Below are 14,821 nucleotides of genomic sequence, written 5' to 3'. Positions count from 1 at the left end.
GGACGCGGCGGAGAGCGGAGACGGCAGACTAGCCAGTATATTCTAGGGACCGTTATGGTGGCTAGATGGGGAGGTGTCAGCGGGAGCGACTAAAAAGCCACCAAAACATGCCCGCGTTGCCAGACCACTTTTTGGTGCTGTCCCTAGGAAATTCCAAGCGAGATGTACCTAGCCTAGTCCCGTGGCTCTACGTACGTGCGAGACGTTGATCATGCGATTTAACCATGGAAATGCAGGTGGCTTGATTTAATGGACGCGCGAATTAAGGTGCATACTTGCTGCTTTCTTTGGGAAGGGCCACTTTTTTACTAAGGGGCACGCAGTTCGCAAGGAAGGGGGAATCAGTTTTGTTTCAGCTCAATGAGATCACTGCGCAGGCATAGCCGCATAGTGCATTAGGTTTCATTTTTGTGTTAACCTTGCTGGCGTATCAAGCGCATTAGTTTACGAAGCTGGTTCTTTTTGGACCACGAAGTTTGAGACATGATCGGAACAGCTAGAGTGCTATATATTCATATGAGCTGCTGTTTGGGCCTTGTTTTGTGGGTCCAGAAAAGCCAGCTTTTCCCAAAAGGTGCCTTAGAAAAACTCCAATATTCCGTGATAGTCACCGAATAATCAATATTATTGCTTGTTTTAAACGAATGCTTGTGGCGATCGAGCCACCACGCGAACGAGCGTCACGCCGAAGCCGGCCTCCCTACTTGGAGCACAGTATGTGTGTACTAGGCGCAGCGATGCAGATTGCTTATTTTCTCATCAGATCAGTGGAGTTCCCGGTGCTTACGGAACACGTACATCGTGGTGATGGATCTAGGCCATCCTCAACCGATATATGTCGCATATGCATGCATGGCTCCCATCGCATGCGTGCGGTATCAAGCCGATATATGAAACACCATTAATTGTGAATAACTTTTTTTGCCTAGCTGTTGTTTATGAAATTTTTTTTTTCATTGCTGTGCTTTTCACATATCCTATCATCAGTGAAAAGGAGTAGCCGGTGCTACACAGAAGCACCAACATCTCCTAAATATCATATAATGAAAAAAAGTATTTGTTTACGCCAGGAAAATCAATGCTCCTCGCCACATAATGCTTCGCTGAACCGACCAATTAAAGCTCGCATACATCGGAATCAAAGGGCATCGCTAAATAGTTCGATATACCCGTAATTAAAAATGCATAAAATGCCTGTCTGAAGCTTAAATAAAGTTGGTACATGTCTTGATATACTGAGTATGTGCAGCTCAATGAAACGAAGATTGTGCTGCACATACTCAGTATATATCAATAAATATTCATGCGTCTCAGACTGTTCCTCGAGACAATTGTTAGTTCTAAAGCTGCTGTGAAGCCGTTAAAGTTTTCTGATTACTTATTTTTCATCAACCTGCCCGTGTGAAACGTGTACGTATCGGACCAGACAACACTTAGCGCCACTGAAGCAACCTGGCGATACATCTTTCCGGCAACTAATTACAGCCACATGTAGCAAGCTTCACAGCGTGGCATTAAGTTTTCGTCGCATTACACCCCTGTGTAGCGGTAAAACTTACAAAGCAATTCCTTCATTGTGGAGCGCAAAGAAATCTGTGCTGCGCACGCCGCCCATGTTTTGACTCGTATCCTGCTTGTTTACGCCATGCTTGCACTGCCCCTTGGATTCAATGCACTATATATTATTATTTACATTATATATACGTGCTACAAGATGAGAGATTCACTATAGTCAGCTTTATGGCATTGCAGCTGTGTTATGCCACAAAGCATGTACTGTGCATTGACGATTCGTTGTGCAGCGAAGCCCACCAGCAGGGAAATCGTAACTGCCACATACGTTACCTGATGCTTTGTCCTCTTTAATTACAAAAAAGGCGCCCACGCAGTCTACAGTCACCGTACCAGCACCCAAACGTCTAATTAATGCACAAGTAAATAGCATAGTCCCTCAATACTTTTTTTATGTAAATAGTAAAGGTTTCTTCAATTCTTCTACCTGCCACGCAAACGAATTAGCAGCAAACCTCTGCTGATAGTCTTAACAATCTGTATAAATTCAAGCGAACACTCGCGAGGTAACAAGCAGGGCATACACAGACATTTTAATGCAACGCACGCTCTCGAGTGCCTCAAGTTTCACCTCACTTGAAGACCGTCGGACACATCGGATTCGAAGGGGATCGCGAAATAATTCGATATATCCATTATTACAAATCGAAAATACACTTGTAAGCTTTAATATTCACACGTCTCGGACAGTCCCATAAGATGACTGATTCCTTTAAGTTGCTTCGAAGCCGTAAATGTTTTATCAACCACTTTGCGGCAGCGAACCCTTCTCGGCTACGAAGGGCTAGAGCTCAGCAGGACGTTTAGTTTTCTTCGCATATTCTGGAGCGCACTGCAGTTATACCAGGCGCTTACATCGGAACACCGCTGATACCTTGGAGAGTGAAGTTGTTGGCCAGTTGCTTCAACATAACTTAAGGGAGCAGCGCGAAAGACAGGGACAGAAAAGGCACACATACACCCACACGTAGCGCATGCCTTTTCTTTCGCGCTTCATCCAAACTGACAGCAGAGGAGATGAGTCTTGGCAATCTCAGTCACTTCTACGCGAACACTCGCGAGGTAACACAACAAAGCATGACACAGGTACACAAAATATTTAAAGAAGACACGCCATCAAGATGCCATCAAGTAACTTCAAGTTTCAACTCGGCCTCTCGTTGCTCTCGTCAACTTGACTAGGGAATTTCTGGGTACACCACGGCGCTAGTTTTGCTCGGCAGCACAAGGTAGCCAACATGAAAAATGCCTACACCGCTAACATTGGGCGATGTTTAGGTGGCTTTTTAGTCTCGTGCGGTGTCAGCAGGTGTCAGCATCGGGCAGCCTGCGCTAGAGTTACTGTATATGCTACAGTAACTCTAGCCTGCGCTGCGAGAGGAGGCGCGCCAGTGCTCCATGACGCTGCTAGGTGGCGCGCTTGTCGCCACGGAGATGCCTTCATGCTCGTGGTGCATCGGGGAACACGTATGTTTTAGCGAAATGCTGCCGTGCTGCCGCTGCCTTCAGTGATTTCTTTTTGCAGTGTGGCCGTGATCGTTATAGCTACGGTGATTGAAAAGAGACAGAGACACTGCTTTGCTCCAGGATGCACTGGTATGTTTCCGCCAGAAAGCAAGGTAACAAGGCGTCCCTTGTCACCGCTCCTGAAGACGACGTACGAAGCAAGGCTTGGCGCTTGATCCCGCGTGCAGACAAGTCACTGGAGAAAAACTGTGTCGTTTGCGAAGCGCATTTAGATGAGCGATTGATCGTTCGGACGTACAAACATGTGATCAATGGTGAAACCGTACAAATTCGCCGAGACCGTCCCTGCTTGACTCCCGACTCCATACGGACTGTTTTCCCGAATGTTCCGTCGTACCTTACGAAGAAGCTCCCACCGAAAAGGAAAACAGCAGCTTCGAATGGTTGCCTCAGTTTTCAGACCTTGGCACGGTCTCCCTCGTGTGGCAATGTTTCAGAGGGCCTGTTAAATAGCCTTTTGGGTCCGAGCAACAGTTGCGACCCAAAATTTGTGCAAAACAAGCTTGATGATCTTTTAGATGTATGGCAGCTCAATGAGGTCCATGAGATGTTAAATGCATGTGATGTCCTTCCAGACCACCGTGATTTGGTTGGGGGAAAAAGTGACTCGCGTTTAACATACTATGTTTGTAGGTATGTAGCTCGAAGAATGCTAAAGAAAACCAAATGTGGTGACTGTGCAGAGTTGTTGCTACAAGGGGTCAGCTAGGGCCCGCGTCCAAGATAGTCATGTTTAACAAATCACATGGATAGAGGACTGATGTACCCTTCACAAGCACTGAGCTGGTCTTGAAAATGGAAGATGCCTTTACGCACTGCTTTAGCTTTAACAAGCTGAAGAGCAACAGCATAAGAGATCTCATCTCCTGCCTCTCTATTAACAAGCTTAACACGGTTGGCTACGCATAGCACAATGTATAGGTCACAAATGAAGTGATCATATTTTGTGATAACTAAGCATCATTTTCTAGTGGCATATGAGAACGCATCAAGACAGGCTAAAAGAGACAAGATGAAGCACCTTAAGATGAGGCGAACAGCATGATGGAATGCATTTATCTTGTGAATATTTCAGTGTTTGCATAAATATGAAGTTCCATTTTGCCTTATTTTATGTGAACTCGAAGAGTTGATAATTAAGAAGTTCTGCTGCCCAGAAGCATTCAACATTCCTTACTGCGAATGTGAAGTCTTACCTCATAAATGTGATGTTTTGCTATATTATTCCAGTTGTACCAGTTAAAATTTTGTGCATTATGTAAATTTGTAAATATTTTTTTTTCATGTTATGTACTTGTACTTTGCTAAAGATTTATAGATTTTTGAATAAATGTTCATTTTAAACATGGCCCTGTCCTGAGCTCTTCCAAGCGAACATGTTGCTCGTTGTGTACTTTGAAAGGTAAGGCAGCCAATCCTTGCCAGAACTTAATTTTATGAGAATTGCATGCACTCACCACTTTAATGGCTAAAAGGCGTTCTCGCCCTGTTATAATATTTTCAAGGAACAGCCCTAGTGTACAGAACCAGCTCGTCTAACACCAGTGGCGTAGCCAGAAACCTTTTCCGGGGTGGGTAAGGGTGTTCAAGCACCCTTGTCCGCGCCAGGAGGGGAGGCACCTCCTTGAATGATGTGCGTACCGGTCAGGCAGATGTGGTCGAGCGTCATTTTGTGCTCCGTATCCCATGGCAGAAAAAAAAATCTGGGGGGGGGAAGGGGTGCACGGGCCCACCGTGGCGCATTTACAAAGGCGAGCGAATAAACCCACCCACAATGCACCGCGCCACGGCGCTCTCTGGGGCTATGCATTTTGGCCGGCCTAATTGTGTCGGGCGGCTGCCAGTCCCCGTACTTTCGTATAAGTGGAAACAGCGACGGCTGTGTGCGCGCTGTACTGCTGTGCAAGGTGCAAACGCAAAGTGCTGGGACGACGCGACCATAGTAAACGCCCTACGATGAATCGGATACACGCGAGAGATGTGCTTCGTGAGACGCTGTGCGCACACAAGTTCTCGCTACCAAAAGCCGACTCGTTCAGGACGCATTGAAGCGGACACAGCCTGCAGTGAAAAACAACACGACGGCGGGATGACGGATTTCTTGCGAGTCAGCAACGATATATGCAGACGTGGCAAAGCAAAGGAAAAGTGGGCTCTGGGACGATGTGATCAAGGAAAGCCCTCTACGATGGATCGCATGCACGCGAAACTGTAGATGCTTCAAGCAACGTTAGTGCGCGCGCCTTTATCGACCATGCCCTCCTCTGCCGAAAGTTGCGTTGATCTCTTTGCAACGACGTAAGTATCGATGTTGACAAAGCCATATATGCAGTTAAAACGACGGGATGACGGATTTGTGCAAGCCTTGACGCTGCTCAGAAAGCCGGTATCGAAGAATGTCATTCCCTACGTCGCGGTCGTCACTTCAGCATTAATTAGCTTCAGCTGACGGCCCAGCACTGGCTTAGAATTATGTTAAGCTACGCACTGTGAATGGGGACATGCGATGCAATATGAAGATCTTCGAAACGCCATTGTGCTCCTTAAAACACGCGAAGCTTTCGGCCGTTCGTATATTTTTGATTATATTCTTGCACTGAGAGGAAAAAAAAAAAAGAAAGTTTGTGAAGCTTATTCGCGTGCTTGGATGCGATCATTAAGAGAAAAAAAAAAATGCTGGCGCCAGGATATCACCTATGAGCAAAATAAGGTTCGAACAAAAACGAAAATTTTCTGGTGTGCCCTTCAGAAAAAGAGCTCTGCTCTTGCCATTTTCTTTCTTTTTTTTTTTCGCATTTCATCGCAATACTTGTGTAATGCGGTGAAGCTTCGAAGGCACGCGCAATGTTATGATATGCGAATAAGACTCGCCGAAAGCCAGGTTCTCGCCATCATCCGCCAACCATATTTTTCTGAGAATTTGACGTAGCCCCTCGACGTGGTTTTTTTTTTTCTTTCTGCAACCCACCCTTATGCAACAAGCCATCATGCATACTTGAAGGCAAGTAAAAAACCTACCTGGCCACAACCCATGCAACACAAAACGTCTATACGTTCTAAGACGTTTTATGGAGGGTTTGTGTTTCATGGGAAGTTCCACGTAGTCGTCACATGAAATTGAAGTAAAAATAGGACTGCATACCATGGAAGTCGCCCACAATCTTGCAAATATACAAACACACCTTGCTTTATTTTTTGCATTACTTAAACCCAATGCATTGCAGGTGAAATGCCACCTGGAGTATCACAGGGATCATTGCTTGCACCCTTCGTCATCCTACCTTATATAAGTGATAGCCAGTCTTGTATGCATGTGCCTGCTCAAATGAACTTCCTTGCGTATGACTGCAAGATTTGTGCAAGAATTATAATACCATATCAGACTTCACAATTTAATATTAATTCTAGCACAAGCCTTCACAGGGAACCTGGCAGATATCTCTTAATGCTAGCGATGTGTATTTTCTGAGAAGCCTTGGAAGCTCTTTTCTTGCACAAGTTGTGTCAAATGCCTACAGACACCTTCAGCCTATAATCTTGGTGCCTTACCACAAGTACGTAATGCAAAAATCACGGGAAATGTTAAAACTGGTTCAAAGATTTATGAGCTGTTCTAAAAAAAAGAAAGCAATATATTTTTTGCTTTTGCAGAAGCATTCTGAACAAGAGTAGACCAACTGAGACTGCCACAAGCATCCTTGAATATGTAAAAATACTTTTCAGAGGAAGCTGCTTGGCGAATGTGGAGGCCACGCATTTTATTCAGCTGCACACATTTCTGCTAAATCTTTTTAATGCTATAAAAATATCCAAGATAACACCTATGATGACACAGACAGCATAACACACCCAGTTTCTTATGTCGTTTGGCATTGAAGATAAAAGGTAGCTTATTCCTTTATATAAATTTCCCATATTCACATTTGTGTAAGTGAGAAGCTTGACAGCATACCAGTTCATATGTCTCTCTACGAGATGCGGACATCTATAAATCCAGAAGCCCGAATTATCACTTTTGACAAATGTGAAGACGTACAGATGCAGAACTGTGAAATGTTATTTATTCACACCTGTTATTTATTTTTTAAACAAACTTCCAATTCAGCAAAGCATTATACAAGTACCAGTGTTCATATGCCTCATGACTGGCATGTGGAATGGTCTTTACAAAGGTTCTCCACTGCCAACCAGGGTTGTTGCAAGTATTGTACTAGGCATGTGTTCCCCTCTCCCCCCAAAAAGCCCCTGTGACAGCACTGCTGCCAGCACCATGAATGAAACAATGCAGGCAACAACTGCAGTGCTAAATGCATGAAACACCTCGCCATCAAGATCAAATCATTGGGCTATGGCCCAAGAGGAGCAAGGTATACTTGCACAGAGAAGTAGCTCGGGAAATTTGCAAGATGCATTGCCACCAGGCCCTCTAAGCACACAGTCAGTGGATGCTTTATGACTTCTTCGTGGCACTCTTTCTATGAGAAAGACATTGATCTGCTGCTTTGGTGATGTAATGATTTCTCCTAAGTTACGAAGACTGCATTGACCGCAAGCTGTGCTTAGATAGGGATGGTAGTGTAAAGCCTGGCGATGCAGCTTTGAACCATTTTTATAGAACTGTCCCTCTCTGTGGCAACAGGCATGCTTTGGAGGTAGTAGCATCGACCTACTTCCTAAATTTCAGCAAACGCCTTTGCATGCAACTCAAGGCATGTCAAAAGGTATTGCATGCTCTCGTAGCTCACTTTGGCAGCCTAAGATACACCCCAAATTTGGTAATAAACTGCCATGAATATTGCATCATTTTACAAGCGGGGGCTTTTATTTTAGATGCGCAGCAGTAGCGCAGGCATAGGTGACATGAATTGCACTTTTAATGTGAAATGGCCAGTCATTAACGACCATTTTGTAATTATCATAATAACATAAGCATTTGTTGTTTTTAAATTTTCCCCTAGAGCAAAAAAACTTATTCATAATGCATATAGCTATTATTTTAGAAGTGGCAAATTGTAGCTTATCGAGCTTAAAATGGGTCAGCAATGGTAAGCATTAATTCTGCAAGGTTTGAAATTGTGTTCTTGCTGTGTTATACTGATGCAATGCTGCAGAAAAGATATATTGCACATGTTTATTGCCAATTACCGTATTCATTCATCACGAGTTTATAAAATCTTCGCATGAGAAGGATGTATTATGTAGCGCAGTGTTAATGTGGTGCTACATGGTGTGACAAATGGCGGCTCCTAAATATGAAAAAGGACCTTGAACCATTCGAAGTGCCATGCTGTAGTCTTACTAATGGCCAACAGAAGTCATGAATGTGAACCATAATTAGAGTAGGTGTACCATCAACTCAGAGGTTACTAGTACAAAACATTTATGCGAGACATGGTGTGGCAAAGCTGACTTATTGTTAGTGCAGCTTACTTATCTTGTTCCTTCATGGTGCAAAAAGGCTGCATGTTTTTTTTTTAAATTCAGAAATTCAAAAAACTTACAAACTGCTTTTTATGAGACATCAGCATTGGTTAGAAGGGACAGGTTACAAGGAGTGCTGCTCATATTGCTTGAAGTACACTAGTTACCCCAATTAGAATAATTTATTTACATGTCTGACGGCTTGTACAAGTTAAAAAAATTTTAAACTTTAAGATATTGCCAGCAAACAGCATTTCATATAAAAGATTTCAAATGCATTAAAGAAAAATTGAATTTGTTGCACTTCGCAAAGTACACTTAGCACTCAAAGGGTTAAGGTGTGTCTGACTTTGTGTTCATCTCTGATGACAGACAGTACTGTGGCGTAACTGTGCCCGTGGCTTACTTAAAGGGCCCCTGACACCAAAATCGAAACCTTGAGATGTCTGTGTTGTTTGACTGTCCTGTATAAGTGGGTACTTCTGACCGATTATTAGTAGCGAATGTTCCTTTTAAGATATCTTAATTTGGGTTTAAAGTAAACGTGAGTTCTTATTTGGATTTTCAGCACCTCGTGACATCGGCACAAGTATGATGTAGACAGAGATCCCTTATGACGTTACGCAAGAAGAGCTAGTATTGTCGACGAAGATACGCAGGGCGCACACAATACCACGACTAGCACCCAACGAGGACTATTGTTTGTCCCCCCTCTCGCTCTGTTGTCAGGCTGCTCTCAAGGTGGTTCTGGCTGCTTACACCAGGAATGATTTTCCTTTTTCACAGGGGGATACGCCCAAAGTGGCCACGTCGTTTCATTCTTCACCACGCCTGGGCCCAGCGATGTGAAAAGTTAGCTTTAAGTCCCATCAATTTTATTTTATTTATTTAGTTTTATTTAAAAATACCTTACAGGCCTCCATTGAGGCATTGTGTAAGGGGGGCAGTATGGAAAAGTGGACTTCCATAGTAGTTACATAACAAAAAGTTCATGAACAGCGGTCATGTAGCAGATCACATAATAAGAAGAGCAAAACAAAATAATTAATTAGTTCATCAGCAATGGTAACAAAAGAAAATCAACAACACTAGCAAAGATAAAACATACAATAAGGAAATATTCATCAAGTCAAGCACAATTGAAATCTTACAGTACTAGGGTTAGAATAGAAAAAAAAGAAAAGCGACACTACGGTGCTATACAATAAGAAATTGCAAAAAGGTTACAACACAGAGAGCACACTGCGATAATGGCAAATATTTTTACACCTCGTTGGCCAGATAACTGGTCAATGAGTCACGAAATGCATCAATGTTTGTCAGACATGCGATGCTACCTGGCAGGGAATTCCAACATCAGACTGCACGTGGAAGCGCAGAGCAGTTGAATGCACGTGTTGATCCTTAAATGTGGGTATAGCTAAAGTGATTATGAAGCTTGTGTGACGTGGAGTAGGGTCTTTTCAAGCATGCTAGTGTTTCGAGATGAATGAATGAATTTGTGAAACAGTGTCAGCAAGGCAATGTCACGTCGAGTACTCAAAGATTACAATGAAAGGTTAAGTTTGATTTGTGAGATGCTAGACTGATAGCTGTATTCGTTATAAATGAAGCGGCTTGCCCTGTTCTGAATTCATTCCAACATGTCAGTAAGGTATTTCTGGTGAGGGGACGAAATAGGGGAAGCGTACTCGAGTTGAGGGCGAACGAGAGTAAGGTATGCTAATTTGCGAACATTCGAAGAAGCGTTTCTTAAGTTTCGATGCAAGTAACCCAAAGATTGGGAGGCTTTGTCTGAAACGGAGGGGATGTGTTCTGACCAAGAAAGATTTGTAGTGAATATAATGCCTAGATACTTATATTGTGTAGAGATTGCAACAGTGTCTTTATTGATATTGTATGAATGTAGGGAAGGCATAGGCTTCCGAGTAAATGACATTACATTTTGACGTATTCAATGTCATTAGCCATTTACTGCACCAGTTACTAATTTGTTCTAGATCATGCTGAAGAACCAGATGGTCATCTGTATTAACTATTGTGCGATAGACAATGCACTCGTCAGCATATATTCTTATAGTGGAAGACACGTTATGTGGAAGATCGTTAATAAAGATGAGAAAGAGTAAAGGACCGAGGACGCTTCCTTGTGGTACACCAGAAGTTACTTCAGTTAAGGAGGACGAGAATATTTGCAATGGTGAACTGGTAACGATTAGAAAGAAAGTTCCGGAGCCATGATAAAGTGAGACAGTCCAACTGAAGAGCTGAAAATTTTGAAATAAGGCGACAGTGTGCGAAGCGATCAAACACCTTTGAAAAGTCCAGAAAAAGCAGTCAGTTTGTTGGTTGTTGTTCAAGTTAGTGTGTAGGTCTGTAACAAATTCAAACAACTGTGTCTCGCACGATAGGCCCTTTCTAAAACCATGCTGATTATGAAAAAAAGAACTTGTTAGTCTTAAGGTGTCTGTAAATCTGCGAGGCGATAATGTGTTCCAGTAACTTGCAAGAAATGCATGTCAAGGAGATTGGTCGGTAATTTTTGCACGATTAAAATACCGGTATGATTTTTGCCATTTTCCAGTCTGTAGGAAGGAGGCCAGTCGCGAGTCACTGCTTAAATATGTGAAGAAGAATTTCACTTGACACTGTTACTGTATTTTGTAATATTTTTTAATTTATACCATCTATGCCACAAGAAGAAGACATCTTAAGGTTATTTATGAGTGATGATAGTCCCTCCAATGTGATTTCTATATGTTCCATGTATTGGTAGCTGAAATCAGAAACCTAAGGTACGCTTGAAGTGTCCTCCTTCGTGAATACGGAACTGAAGAATGAATTAAAGATGAACACTCGCTATTTGGAAGAGGAACATTACTGCTGCTGTGTAAGCAGATATCATTAGATTCGTGGTTGGGGCTTATTACTTTCCAAAACTTAGCTGGATTGTTTTTAAGTAGTTCAGGAAGGTCATTAGAGAAATATTTGTCGTTTGCTTGGCCTAAAGCTGAGCAATATGTTTTAAGATAGCATTTTAATTCTGCCATGAAGATGATGTGCGAAGGCTCTTAGCGATATTATACAGTCGTTTCTTTCTGTTCCTCATGCGCTTGGTGTTCTTGGTGTTCATCATGTCTAATGAAACTAAATCACTCCAAGGCTAAACTCGTCTTCTTTACACGAAATTCCAGCTGCCTCCTGACCACATATACACTTAATCATGATTAAATTTGAAGCAGCGCACGACGACAGACACAAAAGGAACGAACGGGACACCGCTGCACTCTCAACTAGTTTATTTCGCAGAAAAACATGGTTAATATACAACAAGATGGTGTACCACGTGCTACAATGACGTTCAAGCTACATCATATTTTCTAAAAAGCCCACTTCGCAATCGCTCAAAGTTATCGATGCTTGGCTAATGGAGTAATCTTTTCTTTTTGCGATGTGGAAGGCCTCGATCACTTCCCTGGTCACCTGATCTCTGTGACTGGAAAGTATTTCAGTCTCAGAGAACAGCGGGGAGCAGCCACACTCCGAGCAATGCCGCCTTATGTGTGAGTAAGCATTATTAGCTAATGCTCTCTTGTGCTCCGTCAAACCTTGTATTTATGCACCGGCCAGTTTGGCCGATGTACATCTTCCCGCATGACATGAGCAAACAGTATACTACTGCAGTCCTGCACTCAACAAACGAAACAACGTGCTTGACAGAGCACCGAAAACTATCCTTTTTTGTTGATCGCCTCCTATCCAGCCTCGCGCAGATTTTTCCTAGTCTGTTAGGAGCAGAAAAAGCAACATGTATTCCATATCGGCTGCCTACATTTTTCAGATTATGCGATATACTGTGTGCATAGGGTATTGAGACACATTTCTTTTTCTTTTCTTCAGAATTCCTATCTTTTTGAGGCTGCTCCATAGACACACCACTGCGCACATGACGAACCAACTTCTGTGCTGATCTGCGCAGAACATGTTCTTCGTAACCTGCACTAGCTAATCTATCTACTTGTTTATTGAAACTGTCATTAATTTGGTGGGGACAAGATTACCTACTACACGTATGTAAAATGTAAAAATGTAATTGTATGTAAAAATGTTTATCAGAAGGAAAGTTATCACTGTTCGCATAAGTGTATGATGCAAAAAATCATGTTTTGAGTAAAATGGCTTTAAAGATTTCAGTCGAATGTACATATAATAAAGAAACAATCAATATGTCTGAAATTCTCCAGCATCATAGCTTGGGCCCTCCTCTGAAGTGGCGCATTCTCCTTTTGAGCGAGCTGAAGCACACATATTTTTTTTAGCTCATTTGTGTCTCCAGCTGACTCTCATCTATGTGCGCCACAGCGAGTCCACGCTTGGTATATTGACTCCATAACTTGCGTTGATGCTTCTTTTTTGTCCTATACTTTGCCATATTTCATGGAGTACTGTAACTTTCTCCTTGAAAGGCCACAAATGAATCCAAGAACTTGAAGTGGTGTACGAAAAAGCACAGACGGCCGAGTAAGAACGCGCACAACTTAAACAACAGAGTGCCGCATCCGTGTAGTGGAAATTTTCAAATAAATCGAAAACATCATGCCCCACAAGCTTCAGAATGTACTTAGACACTTAGCATTATGTAATATGTATAAGGAAAAACATTTATGACGACATGGCAGGTGTTGTGGAATCAGAAACCTTCAGTTTCGGTTTCGAATGCGTCTTAGGTTGGAAATATGGTCAGAACTGTCGAACGGCTTAAGATAACTACATAATTTTTTTGCTAAATATTCTTGAATAGACAAGGAGCTTGAAAATGTCGAATTCAAAAAAATTCTGTTTTGAAGGTGGTGACCTACCTTAAAAGATTGTGCAGGTCTTGATAACCTTTCCATCATTGTAAACGTGCCCGTTTTATCTCTTTTTCATAAAATTTATTATCATCCGTTCCTTCATGACGATTTTTTCAGTCACCCTTAGCCATCTTTCCACACCGTCATCACCCTCTCAAGATCAAACACATCACATGCCGTACTTCATCTTTTGCTAATTCAGTCATACCAAAAACCATCATTGAATGGAACCAGCTGCCTCGTAAAATTGCAATAGAAAGCAAAATTCAGAAATTAAACCTTAAAGTTTAATGTTCTGCTCTATTCTCAATTACCCATTTGATTATTTTGTACTGTATTATGTTATTCTGTTATCTTGTGTTGCATTATTATGTTGCATTTTTAAATATCTTTTTCAATATTTTCAATATGTCTTGCGTTATTGTGTTGCTTTTTTCAGTATGCTTAAGGAAGTCTTGTTATTTTAGCTAATTTTTATGTTTGCTGTCTCTGTATTGTATCTTTTCTTCTTTTGCTACCCCCCTGTGTAATACCCTCCCAGTGAGGGTGTTCGGGGGTTTCCTGAAATAAAAAAAATAAATAAAAGTCACCTCTTCACTTACCCCTTTCAGACGCCACCTATGAAGAACTGTATGTAAACGTGTCAAACTGACACAACATTATTTGACGGCACTCAATATTCTATTGCAACGAAAATGGTGTCATAATATATCAATTTAGATGTTATAGTAACTCGTCCTAATTAAGTAGTAATTAAATATCTATTTATCCTGAAGACGTTTATGTTCTCTTTTGGCATAAATAGAATGAAATTTTAGGCTAGAAATATTGTTAAAATTCATTCTTGGTTATGTACATTTCGAGCAAGGGAAAATTATACTTTCCACAGTATGTACTATGTTCCTATTGTGTTGTGTTCGTTGTCCTTTTGTCCTTACGCAGCTAACATTGTATAATGGCGAGTTTATTGTTTGTGGAATAACTTATTTTCATGCTGCATTTTATTTCTTGTCTGCTTGGTAACCACTCCCCTCTATAATGCCCTATGGCTTTGAGGGTAAATAAATAAATACACAACAGTAGACTGCAAAATGAAGTTAAATGAAGAGAAGTGTATTACGCAGGAGGTTCGATTCGTCCAAAGCTCGATATATCTTGATGTTTCTTAGCCCCTTGTTGATACAAATAGCAAAATCGAGTGGTGTACACAATTGTGTACATAGTGTGTCAAACGGTTAATATTCCTCACGGCATTCCTTGCAAGCACTGAACGCTCATGATGCAGTCCTTTTCATGTCGAGTTACAGTCCAATTTTAGGTGTCTACACTCCTTTAAAGGCCAACTCCGGCGATTTTTCGAGGTCGATGGATCTCAATGAAATTCGCTGGGTACGTTCCTTTGCACGTTTCCATCCTTTATGCCAAATTACAGGCTTGAGACGTGCGCA

The 14,821-nt window shown here is 42.0% G+C and overlaps 1 long non-coding RNA gene across 1 annotated transcript in view; it reads right to left on the bottom strand.

Moving 5' to 3' along the window:
• Nucleotides 1–14,821, bottom strand: part of LOC125756912 (uncharacterized) — a 318,174-nt gene that overhangs the window by 282,195 nt on the left and 21,158 nt on the right. The gene's annotated exons all lie outside the window — the stretch shown is intronic.

This window comes from Rhipicephalus sanguineus, chromosome 1 (genome assembly GCF_013339695.2).
Source record: "Rhipicephalus sanguineus isolate Rsan-2018 chromosome 1, BIME_Rsan_1.4, whole genome shotgun sequence".
Lineage (NCBI taxonomy): Eukaryota > Metazoa > Arthropoda > Arachnida > Ixodida > Ixodidae > Rhipicephalus > Rhipicephalus sanguineus.
This window is presented reverse-complemented; position numbering and strand designations above follow the sequence as displayed.